Source organism: Canis aureus, chromosome 30 (genome assembly GCF_053574225.1).
Source record: "Canis aureus isolate CA01 chromosome 30, VMU_Caureus_v.1.0, whole genome shotgun sequence".
Taxonomy (NCBI): domain Eukaryota; kingdom Metazoa; phylum Chordata; class Mammalia; order Carnivora; family Canidae; genus Canis; species Canis aureus.
This window is the reverse complement of record NC_135640.1, coordinates 31,168,224-31,185,630: the sequence shown is the minus strand read 5'-3', so window position 1 is coordinate 31,185,630 and position 17,407 is coordinate 31,168,224. Positions and strand designations below refer to the sequence as shown.

Here is a 17,407-nt window from a genome sequence, read left to right as displayed (position 1 = left end):
TATCGAGCCGATGAGAGGCTCTTCCTTGGATCTGTAGCCCTTTTCTGTCGTGTTTGCTGAGCTCCCATACTTTCCTGAGGTTCTTCCTCTGGGAGAAAGAGTGTTCTTCATTGGGAATGTGAAGGGGAGGGCTCTTCATCCTGGGTGCTCTGGCTTTGAGCCTCTTGATGGGCTCACTTGTAGTGGAAGACAGGCAGGAAGTACACCTTTTGGACACTGCATTATTATTGAGCTCCTACTGAACCTTTCCAAACTCTAGGAAAAAAATCAGGCCCTGTCCCTACTCCTAAGAAGTCTAGTTTGATTTAACACATATTCATAGAGCTACCTCCTCTGTGGCAACCATGTGCCAGCCCTGAGTCTATACTTCGTACTTCTGCCCAAGTTGGAGCAGAGGCCTCCACTCCTGCTTCTCCAGCCCCAGACCTCGTCACCCACGGCTGCTGGATTCACTCCTCCGAAGCGCAGCTCTAGTGGGTCATGGCCAAGTCACGATTTGCCTGACCCTCTCTTGCCTATCAGGCCAGGCAGGTGCCTCAGCCTGGCACCGAGTCCTGCCCGTCTCACTGTCTTCTTTTTCATTTTTTTTTCTGTCTTCTTTTTCAAACCCATGATTTACCTGGACATAAGCTGCATTCCACACCAACTGGGTGCTAAGCGCCACCCCAGGATTCTTGGGGCCCCTTCTCTTTGACTTCGCTTGAGCTGTTTGAACTCTGAAAATGCCTGACCGCCTAATTCCCATCCTTAAGGATCCGTTTCTGATGATACCTGTCTCATGAAGTCTTCCCTGAAATTCTCAACTCAATAAGATCTTTCTCTTTTAAAGTCCTTTGCCATCTCATATCCCTTTAATCTTTGTGTGCCCTAGGTTAAATATTTGTGTATTTGCCCCTCTCTTACTGCTTTTCTCATTAAATTACCCTTTCTTAGAAGGGTAAATCCATTCTCCCTCCCACCCTCCCTTATTTCCTGTGTTCCAGAAAGAATCCAGGTGCCACCTGGCCTGTGTCTGAAACATAGTTGAATTCTCTACAGGCCAGCACCACCCCTGGTATGTAGTTGACCCTCCACTATTACGGTCATTCAGTGGTTTTGGTAAATTTATAGTTTCAGGCACTGGAGATGTTTGGGAATGTTCATCTATACATTAACAGCTTAAACAGCTTCATTAAAAGATATACGTATGTTAACTGTCAACTTCATTAGAAAGGCAACTTCATTAAAACATACCTTAAGGATCTTTATCTACCCATATTCACCTCTTTGTTTTTTTTTTTTTTCCTCTTTGTTTTTTTTATTGCGCACATGTGCGCTTTTGTTTGGAACCAGTACGTATGTATTGTGATACCTGGGTTTTTTCCTCACTTAGCTTTTCATGTCTACATATTAAAGTAATTATTTTGAATGCTTAGGTAGTTTCAGGAAACTAGTTCTTGAAGAATAATTTGCAGGCAAACAGAGGAGAGATTTTCTTTTTAGTCAGATGCTGTTATCACTTCTTATATGTCTGTTTTCTGAGGATAGAGAGCCTTACATGAAATTCATATCTTTAGCAGGATGATTTATGTAGTGCCTATTATCTACCACTTATGCCTCTCACCAGCCTCCATTCCTGAACAAATTGCTTTGAAAATTTTCCTTCCCTAAGTCTTATAGATTCATGAGTCAGTTTATTTAAAGGCTAAATTTGGGGACGACTTTTAGCAGCTGGTAGTCTATGAATTGCTAAAGCAGAAGAGATAAATGTGTAAGGTCTTTGGAATTCTGGCTTGCATTGCTCTTCTTGGGTGGCCATAGAGCACCCATTTCTACGTCCTGATCATGTTTTAAAGGATGTCAGCTGCTTAACCTCTGTTGGAGTGGGCTGCAATCAGGGGGCGGAGGATGCAGAGTTGGAAACAGACCGGTGATTGACAGGAAGTCATTAAGAAGGTTCTAGTCACTTGTCTGCTCACTGACTTGCTGGGGATCTGGTCCTAACAGTCTGATACATTCTTTTTTGCTATTAAGTTGTTAGTAAGACCCTGGACTCTTGGTAGTAGTCTTGGTGTAGGGCTGTATCAGGATATTTTCGATGCCAGAAAACAAAAGACCCACCTAACAGTACCTTAAACAGTATCTCACATGATGATTCCAAGGTTAATTCGGCACTTCAGTGATGGCATCAGAATTGAGTTCTTTCCATTTTTTTCAGTTCCACTGTCCTCAGGGTGTTTGCTTGATCCGTGGGCTTATTGCCATACAGTGGTACAGGCGGTAGCTGGTCTTGCAGCAGTGGAGGAAGGTGCAACAACACCTGGCCAAAATACAAAGCTCTTTCCTCCACCTTGCCTTTTTTCATCTGCAGTGAAAATGCAACCCAGAACCGCTTTTATGGCATCTCCTCTTCTTCTAGCTGGAGCTGGGTCACGTGGCTGGCCCTAACCCAATCACAGGCCAGGAGCAGAGGGGTGCTCCTGATTGGTGTCAGGCCTCATTGAGGCCTGGGGAGGTGGTCTGCTGTCCACTGTGGTCGGGGAAGTGACCCTGAATGGTCCATGCACTGTTGGCAAGGAAGGAGGCCCCCAGCAGTGGCTCTTGGAGACACAGCTAGGGGTTTCTTATTTTTATTTATTTATTTTTTAAGATTTTATTTATTTGAGATAGAGAGGGAGCACAAGTGGGAGCAGGGGTAGAGGGAGAAGCAGACCCCCTGCTGAGCAGGGAGCAGGGTCCTGGTCCTCTCCATCCCAGGACCCCAAGATCCTGACCAGAGTCGAAGACTGATGCGTCATGACTGAGCCACCCAGCCACCCCGGGATTTATTATTTTTAAAAATAGATCTAGGCTTGCTGATGGTCTAACAAATATTATTTTATTCCCTGCCTTACCCAGTGGTGACATTTGGGCATTTTGAATTTCTGCCTTCAGAGGTGTGATATCTTAAACTTGAGACATTCTTCCTGAAACTTGATGATAACTGCCAGAATTTTTTTTTTCTATAACTGTGAAACACTTAAGCATTTTACGCAGGGTGGAGTTAGAGGGGGCCTCACAGGGACCCCAAATCATGGTGAGGGGGAGAAGAAACACCTTTTTTGAAAGGAATAATAACGAAAAGGTGCGATAGATAATGGGCATCTCTGCAAAGTGTAGGTTTTTATGGTGGAAATAGGCTTTAACGTAGTGCAAATACAAATTCTATGGGGGGGAAAAAACAGGAAAAGCAGACTTTTCAATGTATCCTAGAGTTATTTTCTTTTTTTTTCCCCCTAAAACAAATTTTCCTATTAGGCCCAGGATGAAAAATTCTTCTTTTTCCTGTTACTCCGACTGGTTAATAAAACTGTTGAAAGGAAATTTTAATGAGCTGGAAACCTTATTTTTCTGGAAGTCGTCTTGAGCATCTCGAGCATGGAAACAGTCAGGCGTGGAGGAGGGTCTTGACCTCGAACCTCCATGGCTCTCCCTGTCCCGGTACTCTCCGCTGTGAGATAGATGAGGAGCTGACAGGCTGTCTCAGATTCAGGGCAGCATCTTTGCTCAGAAGCAGATCTCTTGCAGGTGTGCTGTGTGAACAGCCTCCTGGGGTTGGCTTTCCCACATGGGCTGTCATCAAGGCAGTGATGGGCTGGAGTGACCAAGGGTGTCCCCTTATGTCTGCCAAGGGCGGGGGGGGGGGTGTCTACATCTCTTTTTCTAGCAGATTTGTTTTTTAAATTTCTTTATTAGAGAATGAGAGAGAGAGAGTACAGTGTGGGGGAGGGACAGAAGGAGAGGCAGAAGCAGACTCTCCACGGAGCAGGGAGCTCGACCTGGGGCTCGACCCCAGGACCCTGAGATCATGACCTGAGCTGAAGGCCGATGCTTAGCCGACTGAGACCCCAGGTGCCCCTCTAGCACAGTTAGAGATGCCTGGTGCTGACGACAGTTTTGAAATGTATGCTTGGCAGGAATTATTTTGTTTTGCTTACTATTTCTTTTCTGCCCATAAAAGGCATTTTTGTTGGAGAGAATGGAGAATACAGAAAGGCCCAGCGAAGAAAACAGAAGATGCCCAAAGCCCACCGCTTACAGACGTTTCCATCCGTCTTTTTACAGTCCTTCTCATATGTATCTCTGCCCTCCCTCCCTTTCTCTCTTCCTGTCCCTTTTTCTTCTCTTGGCACGTAATGAGGACCACACAGGATAGAGGTATCACGTTATATTTTTTTCTCCAAGTTAATGCACCATGTGGGGTCAGACAATCAATTCAAGCCACAGCTCCTCTTCTAAGCAGTATGTGATCTTTCTGGGCCTCCATTTTCCTAATCTGTGGAAGGGGGCGGGTAGTGGTTGTTTGAGAACTGATTGTAAAAATCTCAGTGGATTGCTCCATCCGGTGTCCGACATTGATGTCTCTTGACATGTGTTCCCTTATATCTCGGAGACTAAACTCTATCACACTGACCACTACCCCCTAGACCTCTTGCCCAGCTGTAAAGTAGGGCTGAAGACCTTAGTTTGCAGGAAGAGGAAAGCAGAATGTCTGTCCCAGGTCGCTTAGAACAGGGCTTCTCAGCCCTGGCACCACTGACCTTTTGGGTCTATGACTTTATCACTCAAGGGGCTGAGCCGTGCATTGCAGGGCTCTACCCACTGGATGCCGGGAGAACCTCCCCAACTCCAGACCTTGTCGAAATTGCCTTTGCTTGAGAACCACTGGGCTAGACTGCTCAGGATTTGTCACTTGGGGTTGCCCATGGCCATGCTGAACAAGACTGGCAGGCAGCCAGGATGAGCACCCTTGAAGGGTCAAGCACAGGCTCTCCCTGCCTATGTTCCCAGACTCTCTGAATAGCAGGCGTTTTGTTTCAAGGGGGAAGCTGCAGGATCCAGCTGTCCTCGGTAGCGTGAATCCAAGGGAAGATCTACCCGTGGCTGTGTCACCATATCTCAGCCAGGGCACTGCCTGTCCTTCTTGACTCCAGGGGGAGACACCTGTGGTCCCAGTGAGTTATCAGGGAAACGGGCCACACAGCAGGAAGTCCTCTGAGCAGTGACATCACTCCCCTTTCGTCTCAAGCTGTGGGCAAGGCGGCTTCACACAAAGTGCTTCTGTTCCCAGACTCCCCCAAATCAAAGACCACTGGGTTCTTTTTTTTTTTTTTTTTTAAGATTTTATTTATTTATTCATGAGAGACACAGAATGAGGGGCTGAGACACAGGCAGAGGGAGAAGCAGACTCCCTGTGGGGATCTTGATGTAGGACTCGATCCCAGGACCCTGGGATCATGCCCTGAGCTGAAGGCAGATGCTCAACCACTGAGCCACCAGGTGCCCCAGACTACTGGGTTCTAATGGTCCATGAAGAAGGGTGGCTCAGCTCATTCCCTCTCAGAGGAAAGCGTGATAGCCGGAGCCCTCCCTGCACTGGGCCAGACTGCTGAGCTACTGACCTGCTCCTGGACCACATCCGTGAGCGAAGCCAGGGCTCGTCGTCAGGCTTTAACATCCATGAACACATGCCTGCCTGACCACCACGCCCACACACCCAGCCCCGTTTCAGAGGTGCCATGCCAACCTTTGGTATCCACTTTTTATAGAACTCTTCTCTGGGCTGCCTTAGGCTGCCTATAGATTGAAGAGGGGACTGTGGCTGCAATGGTCCACTTCTGGGGTGGGGATTAGTCTTCTCTCTGTGTCTTACTTGGAAAGTAGAGAAACTTCAGGAAGAGAAACTTTTTGAACCTTTTTGGAAAAAAAAAAGAGTTCGAGGAGGAGTCAGATGGAACACTACTTGGTTCAAAAATGCACAGCTGAGCTGAGGGTGGCACCTAAGGACACAGGATATTTGTCAAATGTAAACGAAGTGTTTAATAAATCTTGCTCCTGCAGGCTGCCCGGGCTGCTGGGGCTGCCTTAGCCTCTCTCCTCATCCTGAAGGATAGCCCAGCCCAGCTGGTCATTTCTCCTGCCTGTGGTTCCCCTCAGGGGACTTAGTGGCGGGACAGTGATGGCACAGCTAACCTCCAGGGGGCACATGAGTTTTGTGAGGCCACTGACCAGCAAGGGTTTTCATTCTGTCCTGGGATGATCCAAAGTGGGAAATGGTCGTTGGTCCAGTCTGATAGTAGATGGATGGGGTGTGCCATTGACTGGCAGCTGATTTCTAAACCTACGAAGGCCTAAATGATGTTGATGGGCATGATCCTGGCAATCAGCCAATTCGAGCACCTCGAACCTCTGTGTGGCTAGGTGGCTGGCCTGGGCAGAGCTAAGAGGACAGGCTCTGGGAAGAGCTGTGACCTGCACTCATCAGCTGTGTGACCTTGCATGGGACACTTATCCTCTTCGAGTTTCAGTGTCCTCATCTGCAAAATGGGCATGATGGAAGCACCTGCCTCTCAGGAGTGTTCTGAGGATCGAGTGTGCTTAGACCAGTATCTGACCCATGTTCATGGTTAGCACTCGATAACTGTTGTCTGAATCATCCTTGGGACCCCTTTCCTTTCAGGAGTGTGCTGTCTACAGAGCGCAGGCTGTCTTTAGGGGTGTGGGGGCTTTATTGAGGTTCCTAAGGCAGTCCCAGCTATTGGAGTCCCCCAGAGAGAATATGGTCACTTGAGGTTTGAGGTGCCAGGTGTCAATTTTGACTTGTGATTCTAGAACTAGCCCTTCTCCCTGCATCTTATCTGGTGGTGGTGGCATGTGTTTGTGTGGGGGGGCTTGGAACGTGAAGATGACATGGCTGGAGTCAGGATCCTTGATGCTTTATAGACTCCCCTTCCTGGGAATCTGAAATTTCAGGACGCACTGTGCTTTGGCTTCCAGGGATTGGCTTAATCGCTGGGCCTTGAGTGGGTTTATCCAGCTGGAAAGTGGATGAAGGATTGGAGACCTGCATATTCCGCTCCTGCAGACTTCCACACATCCTTTCTGTTCCTCTCCTTGATTTTCACACTGGTTGAGAAGAGTCGATGTTCAAGAAAGGTCCTTGCTCAGGAGGCAGCTGGGTTTGGAGGCCACCCACAGCTGCCCGCCCCAGTCAACTTGACAAGCAGGTATCGAAGTCTTGGTGTGTTGAGCTCATACCTGTTGGGTATAAGCCCTCAGATGAAGTAGGAAACAAGAGACACAGTCCTCACCCTAGCCGCCTCCAGGTGGAGGCCATGGGGGCCATGAAGAGCAATAGGTGGTTGGGGCACAGCTCGGTGGGTTATTGTTCAGCGGTGATTGGCAATCTGGAATGCATTGGTTCACTCCCTTTTTTCCAAGGCTTTCCTAGTTTCAGCCAGATCCAGGGTGGTCTCCCCTTGGTCCTGGGTTGGCAGCTCTCTTGAGTGCTCGCAGGACCCACACCACTGCTGCCTTGGGTAGAGCAATGAATCTTTGCCCTTTGGGATCCCAACGTGAATGTCACAGAGCAGCTGCTTCTACTCTTAGACATCCACAAAGCAAGGAGTGAGTCTCACCATGTTGAAACTGTGACATGTGTTTGAAAATAAAAAGTTTTAATTAGAAGGAGCATTTCTCAGCCTCAACCTGGTGCTGGCTGTCTTAACATTGAGACTAAAATAAATCGGCTCCAACTTCTTGGCACAAGACCCACTCTGCCATTTACTCACTGACTCTTGGGTTGGAGCGTGTGGTGTAGTTGTCTTTTCGAGAGCTCAGACTTCACACAACAAAGGAGAGGGAGGGCGTTTGTCCCCAGGGTGGTGGGGTCTGCAGCACCATTTGCTTTGGGACCTGTCATGTTGTCCTATTTGTGTTCAATTATGTTTGCAAAACGCCTCCTTCTTTATAAATGTAGGAGCCATGAAAGGCAGCGTGGCATATGTAATGCCAGGGCCATGGCTTTGGGAGATACCCGTGGGTTCATATTCTTGTTCATTAACCAACCATGTGGCCTTGGGTGGCTCATTCAGTCTCCGAGCTTCTGTACCTTTATTGTAAGGTGGGTATCACACCTTCTTTGCCAGCCTAACGATGATGGTTCTAGATTATGTACACGTAGTGCCTGGCCCAGTAGCAGCTCGACGAATGGTACCTGTTATTATTCTAAAGTACTGGTGAAAAAAAAAAAAGTACTGGTGAGTGCAGTGCTCTGGGTCACTGCCATGGTCTCCCACGGTGTTTTCAGCACGGGGGTGGCCTTGACTGTGGATGCTTCTGGTTTCTCTAAGGACTGGCAAGCCTGAAATTAACTATGCCAGATGCGCATGGGCTGGCAAGTGGGTGTGCCCCTGAATGTCAGCCTGACTTGTTGTGTTAGCCTTCTGGCCTGCTTCGGGCTCCCACCCTGCACACACACACACACACACACACATACACACCCGCCTCCCAGCACAAGCCATCACGGGCACTAACGAAACAAAGGGGCCTAGTCCAGGGAACACAAAATAAGCCCTTTCTTGGTTTCCTTATGCCAGTCCCAGGTGACTAAGAGGTTGGATCTTGAGGTTTGTGTGCAAAGCAGAATTTCCACTCGAGATACATCATTAGCAGCAGGTCCCCTCTTGGACTCTGGGTTGGATTTTATTATTGAGCTGAAGAGGACACTGATGATCATCCCAACTCACTTTCTTCTTAAATGCAGGAATTTCCTCCTCCCTCCCTTTGTTTCTTTTCTTCCAGAAATCCTATTTATTTATTTATTTATTTATTTATTTATTTATTTATTTATTTATTTTTATTTATTTATATTTATTTATTTAAAGATTTTATTTATTTATTCATGAGAGACACAGAGAGAGGCAGAGACACAGGCAGAGGGAGAAGCAGGCTTCATGCGGGGAGCCCAGCATGGGACTCGATCCCGAGACTCCAGGGTCACACTCTGGGCTGAAGGCAGGTGCTAAACTGCTGAGCCACCCAGGAATCCACCCCTCTGCTTTTATTTTTATATTTTTTAAAGAGAGAGAGAGAGCACAAGCAGAGGGAAGGGGCAGAGGAAGAGGGAGAAGCAGGCTCCTCGCTGAGCAGGGAACCCCATGTGGGGCTGGACCCCAGGACCCTGGGATGGTGACCTGAGCCAAAGGCAGATGCCTAACCATCTAAGCCCTGCAGGCACCCCCAGGAATCTCTTTTAAAATATCTCTGACCTATGGACCCCATCTGTACCCCTGAATAAGGCAAGACAACCTAATACCATTGGCATGATAGCCATTGAGTGTCTGAAGGTCATTGCTGTGTCTGCCCTATACCTCTCTTTCAGGTTAAATTTTGCCATTTGCTCAAACTCATTCCTTGGGCTTTGTTTTTAGACCACACAGGATTCTTGCTGCTTTCTTTCTGGGGTTCTCCAGATTGTCACAGACTCCCTTGAAATGGCTTTCATTTCCTATAACTAATCCCATTATTCCAGCTGGGCTTTGACCATTAACCTTCCCATTCTCTAGATGTGTTCTTTTTTTGTTTTGTAAAGATTTTATTTTTAAGTAATCACTCCCCCCAACATGGGGCTCAAACTTGCAACCTCTGAGATCAAGAGTTGCATGCTCCACTGACTGAGGCAGCCAGGCCCCCCTCTCTACATGTATTCTTAGCTTTCGTAGTATGCATTTCTCTTTTCTCTTTTGCAGCCGCCTGTCCCTGTTGTCTCCTTTAGCTTCCAGTCACCCAGCCACTGTGAATCCCATCTGAACCTGTCTTCCCAACCCGTGCCTATGTTGTTTGTTGCATGTAAATGTACAGGTAGATGTTTGTATAGATCTAGAAATTTCCAGTGAGTCTAGATCTTGTCATTGTCTCTGTCAGCTAAGTTAGTGAGTCAGCAGCCATGGTGTTCTTTGGTTCTGTAGTTTGGACATAGGATGGTTTCTTAAGAAGTAGTTCATTTTGGGCACACGGGTGACTCAGGTGTTAACCGTGTGCCTTCATTCACTCAGGACATCATCTCAGGGTCCTGGGATCGAGCCCTGCATCTGGCTCCCTGCTCAGCGGGGGGTCTGCTGCTTCTTCTCCCTTGGTCTCCCCCTCCCCCCCCCAGCTTGTGCTCACTCTCTCTCAAATAAATAAATAAAATTTAAAAAAAAATTAAGAAGAGGAAGAGACACCAGAGTTCCTCTCTGTATGCCTGTGTCCAGAGGCAGGGCCATGTGAGGACATGTGATGAGCCAGCTGACTATAAGCCAAGGAAGAAGCCAGAAGCCAGCTCTGCTGACACTTGCTCCTGGGGGTCCAGCCTCCAGAGCTGTGAGACAACACACTTCCATGGTGTGAGCTCCCCCAGCCTGTGGTTCTTTGTAAGGCCGCCTGGGCAGACTGAGATACTTTCCTTTCTTCCAAAGGCCACAGCTGTGTGCGGCTCTGTTTGCAGTAACGCTGGCCCTGTTGAGGTCAGGTCCGGGGAGCCTGCCTTTGCTCTGGCACAGGGCAGCATGGGGGCTTCTGGTCTGCGTTATTTCCAGGCCCTGTCTTCATTTAATGGATTGGATAACTAAGGATGAGAAAGTGTAAGCCGTTTTCTGAAAGCCACTTTAGTAGATTAGGCAGTGAACCTGAGGGTGAATCCCAGTGCTCTCAGAGCTCGCTTGGGTAAATCCAGGACAAATATATTTAATTCCTTATTTAAAAATGCAATTCATAGTGACGTGTGGATGTCACTGAATGGCAAAGAAATGAAACAAAGTGGGTCAGTGACACACTGCACTGTTTTGTGATAAATGTAGGTTAACTGATTTAATGGAAAGCCACAATCTAAGGGAAAGTGGACTTGAAAAGCTTAAGCCCTCGAAAAATCTCTGACTATCCACTTATGCCCCAGAGAGAGTAGTGTAGCTCTTTGAGCCTAAACCTGTTATCAGCCAATTCTTTTTTTCTGCCTTAAGTTGAAACCATTGCTTTAATTTAAAATATTTGTATTGGATGGTGATTATGTGCCTGGCTTTGTGCTAAAGCATTAAACACCAGAGCTAAAATGTATGGTTAGAGGGCACCCAGATGGCTCAGTGGTAGAGTATCTGCCTTTGCTCAGGTCATGGTCCCAGGGTCCTGGGATTGTTCTCTCCGCATGGAGCCTGCTTCTCCCTTTGCCTATGTCTCTGCCTCTCTCTCTGTGTCTCTCGTGAATGAATAAATAAAATCTTAAAAAAAAAAAAAGTACGGTTGCTGTCCTGAATTGACAGCAATCTAGAGGGGCTGGCTAAGGGGCTACACTATGTTGTAGGGGTGACCTGAGAGGGCAGAGGGAAGGAGTTGTAGCATGCTATGGGAGTTATACATGATGGGAGGGCAGTAGCTCACACAGGGTGAGGGCAGACACCAGGGTTGGCTTTCCTAAAAGAGGTGAGACTCGAGCTGAGTTTGGGTAAGAAGTCCTGGTTATTCAGGCCATGCTGAATAATGGTGTTGCAGGCAGAGAAAATAGTAAGCGTATCAACATGGAGATGTGGGAGGCCACCCACATGGAGGACTGTGTGCATACAGATACTCCTTTCTACTCTTCATTTCCTTCTTCTCTTTCTTCAGTGATGTTTTGGTAAGCCAACTCTGTGGGGTGAATAAAAAGGTCTGATTTATTTCCATGGTATAAGTATACCGTCCGTGACTGATTCCAAGCTACCAACATGGTGTTGAAGGCCCCCTCAATTTCTAAAACTCTAACAGTTGGTCACAGCCTGTATAATCCCATTCAGTAGACCACTGCCTCCCATCTATGCGTCATCTGTCCATTCATCCATCCATCATCCATCTATCCATCACCCATCATCTGTCCGTTTGTCCATCCATCCATCATCCATCCACTTCCCCAGTATCTCTCCATCCATCCATCCATCCATCCATCCTTCCCATCCCTCATCCATCTGTCCATCCACTCATCTATCCATCCATCCATCGTCATCCACCCGCCCATCTGTCCATCTATCCATCATCCATCCATCCACGTATAAACATAGTTTTAACTAAACAGAATCTGAGCAATAAATCATGTTACAGATTTTAGAGTTCCTTTCGTCAAGTCTTCTGACTTTATAGACGAGAAAGCTGATATCTAGAGAGAGGAAGTGACTTTCTTAAAGTCTATTTGTAGAACTTAGATTAGGACTGTGGTCTTCAGAATTTAGGTCTGCAGCTGCTTCTCTTGAGTAAAGAATGCACAGCGTGAGATATAGCTTGGTAATTTCCAAGTTGGAGCAATGTGGAATCCATGGTGTACGCACCAGTTCTGTGAGTCCCTGCTTTTCTGTGATAGTCCTAACGCTCATCAGAGTGTTTTTGTTGTTCGTTGTCTCTATTGTTGCTGGTTCCCAGCAGGCTCACAGTTTCCTTCACAGGGGGTTCAGAATGTCCCTGTGTAAATTACATTCTTCTCCCAGTTTGTAGCACTGAGCTTCAGAATTTAATTTAGCACTTGGTTCTTGATATTTATTCAGTCTTTGATGTTTCTTGATTTCATTGGCCCCCCTCCCTCTCTCTTTTCATTTTTCTTCCTGGCAGTATAGACAGCTCTCCTTTGGGACTCCCAACTCAAGTCACCCATTTGTGGTTTTAACCGGTTGCTTCTTGGGAGCTTCATTCGTGCCAGGCTAAATTTCTGTGGACGTATTTATAGAGTTGAAAATGTCTCTCTTTCTTCTTGGGCTTCTAGCAGTGTGTCCTGGAGCTCTTGAGAGATGGCAAATTGACTCTGCTTTTGATGGTCTTTAAATTGTTGTTACCTCTGAGAGAGGAAGGGTCACTCTTACTCTCCGAGAAGCTTTATTCTGGAATCATGGACAGACCGGCTGGTGAATTGGATGCTGCAGAGGACTCTATTTAAAACTAGCTTCTGTGTTGTACTGTTGAGCAAGAAAAGCAAGCGTATGCTGAGCTACGCATAGGGATGCCACTTTTGTAAAAGAGTAAAGCAAACTAATTGGCGGTTACCTCTGGATGGTGGTGGAAGGTGGAAACCAGTTGGAGAGAAAACTTTCACCTTTTATTTCACCTTTTAACTTTCTATGTTTCTGCATCGTTTAATTTTTTTTATTTTTAATTATAAGCATGCCACGTAAAGCCAATCCAGACTAACCAGCCTGCTTATATTTTAATCAAGCTCATCTGGGCAGGGGCGTTAAGCTTTCTGTTGCCTTCTTGCCACAACAATTTGCCATTTGCCCAATATAAAGTTTACAAGTGCCTAGTTTATAAACTGTAACCTCGTAATTTTTAGATACAATTAATCTCGGTTGCTAGAAAGTGGTAATTGCCTTGGTATTCAAACCTGTTCGGTAAGGGCAGCATTTAAATCTAGGCTTCCCTGTGAATTCTCCCTTTACCTAATAATTTTAACCAATTCTTCCCTAATGAGGTTAATCATCTACTCGTATGCACCGCCTAAGCTGGTCATTATTCGGGGCTTCCAACCGAGATTCTAAAAACCTCCTGGAGACATTCCCTGAGCTGACATTGGGTCATTATTTTTTTCCAGCGCCCCTTGACTGCGGCGCTCCCAGCTGCCTTGGACGGGGAGTCATTAGATTTCACGGGCTCCCCGGGAATAGCCTCGTGTTCTTGATACCAGCGACCCTGCCTTCCCTCCTCCTTCCCCTTGAATGAACTCCTTTCACGTACTTGGCAGTTCTGTCCTCCTCCTTAGAACGGCCTTTGGCATCCCCGTTCTCGAACTGGGAGGAATAAATCTGGTCCCATTCCCCACGGCTCGGAGCATTTGACAAGGCAGGATGGTGTGGCTGTTTACAAGACCCAGATCGGTTCCGAAGGGTCCGAGAAGGGTCCGAGACGGAAAGAGAAACGTGACTTCTTGCTCAGGGGTTTGCAAAAACGATGCACATTGCCTCTGCCAGCTGCCTCCTGCTTATCAGAAGAGTTTTCCGAAATGTGCGGACGGGGCGAATGCTGGGTTACGGACTCAAAGCACAGTTGTGATGATGCCAGCGGAGGAAAATCATCCCTCTGTTTCACAGCCTTTGCGGACCTCTTTTAAGTTACTAGGTTGAACCGTCTGACTTGCCAAACCGAGCTGCTACGAGGGCAGTTTCATCCAGTTCGACCTGAGAGCGCGTCTTTGCTAAGTTGTCAGACATGGGAAATCTGTGTCTAACATCAGGAGAGGCACGGGACGGCCGTGCTTTAAGGAAACGCCTGTCTCTCACGGTTAGTGTCCTCCTAGCTGACACTTGGTTGTTGCCACACTAGCTTTCAGAAAGTATCTAGAGCAAAATGGGTTGCCTAGCAACGTGCTCCGGCCCACGAGGGTTGGAGAATGGGTCAGTGATTAACAATTATGTACAATCAAGTCTAAAAATGCACAGCGGCCTGCAACATCCGAGCTCTGACCACCGGAAAAACCTCAGCGTTCCGCCGCCCCAGGTGTGTGTGGCTGTTGTGTGTGAGTGGATTGCGACTGTGGTGTGGACCTTAGGGCTGTGGTCCAGACATGGGCGGATGGTGCCCCTCTGTCCGACGATCGAATTTGCAGAAGCATCTGACACCCATCATTTGGTCGGCTGCCTCTCTGGACACTCTTCCTCTTGGAAGGTGAAAGGAGCAAAACGGAGAGTTTGGATATTTATGGTTGTTGTCGTCTCAACAAATTTGGCCCCTATTAGGGAATCTGTAATTTGCCAGAGAACAAATACACAAGATGACTGACAAGGGCTCACTCAACCCGAATCATTCTTTCCAGAATTACGAATGCTGTGCAAATGCTCTTCCTGAAATGGCCCCAGCCCTTGATCGTTTCTCTTCCTTCCGTTCCAGCAAAAAGAGAAGACAAATTTTGCCTAATCCAGTCCTTACTTAATCTTTCTGTCAGCACAAATATCGATGGTGTAAATCCTGAAAACGGCAGTAAAGCTGGGAGGCATTTTTATAACTCTGGCAAAGCTAATAATGCACATTTCTTTGTTGAGAATCATTGAGTTTAATTGGCTAATCAATTTCGAGGCCCTTTCCATTTGTATTTTGTTTAATCAACAAAAATAAATCGCCCTGCCAACCTTGAAAGCTCCAAGTCGGAGAACAGTGGCAAATACTTCGTTTGTCCTGCCAAAAGTGCTTTCCAACCGAAATGTCTTAATTGAAGATGATTTATATTCAGAAGCGCGGATGTTTTATCATTTGTCTGAAGAAGGAAAGAGCTGTGTAAGCAAGCCGTATGCAGCCGTTTTAGGCATTGTTTTTGACATTTATCTACTCTCTTTATCCCTCAGACGTTTATATAAGAACGACCTTCCCCAGTCCTTCTTGCTAATGATGCAGGCTCCAGCTCCTGAAGCGGTTGTCAGGTGTTCCCTGTAACTAACGGGCGGTTTTGGCTCAGAGTGCTTCTAGAATCCTGACCTTTGCTCTTTCCTCCTGGGTTTTACTGCCCCGGACTCCTGTCTCTGGGCCCTTGGAGGGAAGTGGCTGACTTCTTGGTGCTGGAAGACTCTTAGGCCCTGTTCACCTCCTCCCGGGAATAGGGCCTCTGCCTGGTTTTGTCAGCGGGTGTGGTGGGGGGGGGAACCTCACTAGCGGTGGCTGGGGTCTCGGTCCACGGGGCCTTTGAGCGGGGTGGGCCACGGGGTCAGGTTTTGCTTTTGTTGCCTTCTCTGCACTCCGGGGAGGGAGGAGAGATGACAAGAAGCCACATGTGTTTAATTGCCTGTGTGATGCGTTCTCACTTCTTCCGACAGCCCTGTGTGGTAGCGAAACCCCATAAGTTGAGATGAGGTTCCGAGGCCATGCGTGACAGCTTGTACGTGGAGGGCTGCAACTGGAATCCGTCCCCAGGTGTGTTCCCATGTCCCTGGCTGCTGGAAGCTGGACCAGAACCCCCCTCCCGCCAGCATCACTCACCCCGTTACCCTTCCCGGGCCCCTGGGGTGCGGGTACCATCTAGCATGACCGTGGCTACGGTTCATGACTGCTTGTTGTGTGTCTGGCACTTTTCCAAGAGCTTCACATGTACTAATTTATTGAACCCCCACTCGCCTGTTAGCTACTGCTACCCTCATCTGACATGTGAGGTGCAGAGTGGTTGGGGCACTGACTCAAGGTCACACTCAAGTAGTTGGGGCCACCGGGATTTGAATCCAGGTGATCTGACCCAGCCCCCGTGCTCATAGGGGCCCACCCTCCACTGGCTATTCCCTTGCCTGTTCAGTACCCTACATGCCTCCAGTGCAAAGAAGAAGCAGCTAAGATGTAAGACGAAGGGAAAATACTTTGGTTTGATGGAACTTGCTTTGGACCTTGTTTTGGACAGTAGAGGCCAATGATATGCTCATTGCCTAATTCATGGCTCATTCCTTAATCTTTGGCTGAACTGGGTTGCCCTTCCTGCTACCGTTTCTCCATTCTGAGAGTTCCCTTTTAGCACCTCTGCTCAAGGTCCACCTTCCGTGGGGTCCTCTCTGACTGATGGGAGGCCAGCTGTCCTCTAGAGGCCACCAAGAAACCAGCATCATGACCTGCAAGTTACTGTGAGGGAAAAAACTTAAAAAAACCCAGGAACCAATAACAACAACAACTGCTACTGCTATTACTACTTCTACTACTTCTTTTTAAGATTTTATTTATTTATTTATTTATTTATTTATTTATTTATTTATTTATTTATTTATGAGAGAGAGGGAGAGAGGGAGCGTGAGCGCGTGCACAAGCACAAGGGGACAGGCAGAGAGAAAAGGAGAAGCAGGCTCCTCGCTGAGCAGGGAGCCCAATGCAGGGCTTGATTCCAGAACCCCGTCTGACCTGAGCTGAAGGCAGATTCTTAACCAACTGAGCCCCCAGGCACCCCTAGTTTCACAACTAAACAATTCCTGTAAGTACCTAGTTCCAGGAAGCCCATGGAATGGTAAAAACCCAGCAGCCGTGGTGTGTACGAGGGGTTTGACTTTTCACTTTGCAGCCCCAAGCCACAGCATCTTTGGGTACAGGGGATCAGGTGATCCCTGTATCAAGGAAGACTGTGGAAGACTCTTCATATTTGGCTAGAGTGGGAAGGCCTGCAGCAGCTCCGATGACTTAATGTCCTGATGATGATAATATCTGCAGAGAACCATTTCTGACACCAAGCCCCGTCCAAAGTGTTTTGCATAAATTAATCGTGAGTTTTCTATCAGTCCCATTAGGTAGATGCTGTAGTCCTCATTTTACAGATGAGAAAATCGGCAGCGTTAAATGTGCACGTGTATTGTAATTTTAGGAACATTAACATACAAAACACAGCTTCGAATCAAGGACATATGGTGCTTGGCTCGTGGGTTGGTGGAGCTAGTGTTTGGCTGCTCTTCGGAGCACAGATGCCTCCTTATTAGATGGGCCTTGGAAACTAGCTTAAATGTGTGGGGCAATACTACAGTCAGCATTTATTGAGTTACTACTGTATGCCAGGCACTATTTTAAGAACTTGGCATGAATTTTTTTAATCCTCACAGAAAGAGCTACTACAACTATGATTATAAATGAGGAAACTAAGTCAGAAGGGTAGTATAACTTGCCCAAAGCCACC

The 17,407-nt window shown here is 47.3% G+C and overlaps 1 protein-coding gene across 3 annotated transcripts in view; it reads left to right on the top strand.

The window, feature by feature from the left end:
- TIAM1 (TIAM Rac1 associated GEF 1) overlaps nt 1-17,407 on the top strand; it is a 378,364-nt gene that overhangs the window by 54,515 nt on the left and 306,442 nt on the right. The window contains exon 1 of one of the 3 annotated variants that reach the window (XM_077878964.1): nt 15,588-15,684. The exons of the other annotated variants lie outside the window; for them this stretch is intronic. The gene's annotated coding sequence lies outside the window, so the exon portion shown is untranslated. Of the gene's footprint in view, nt 1-15,587; nt 15,685-17,407 lie in introns of those variants that run through there. 3 annotated transcript variants of the gene reach the window in all.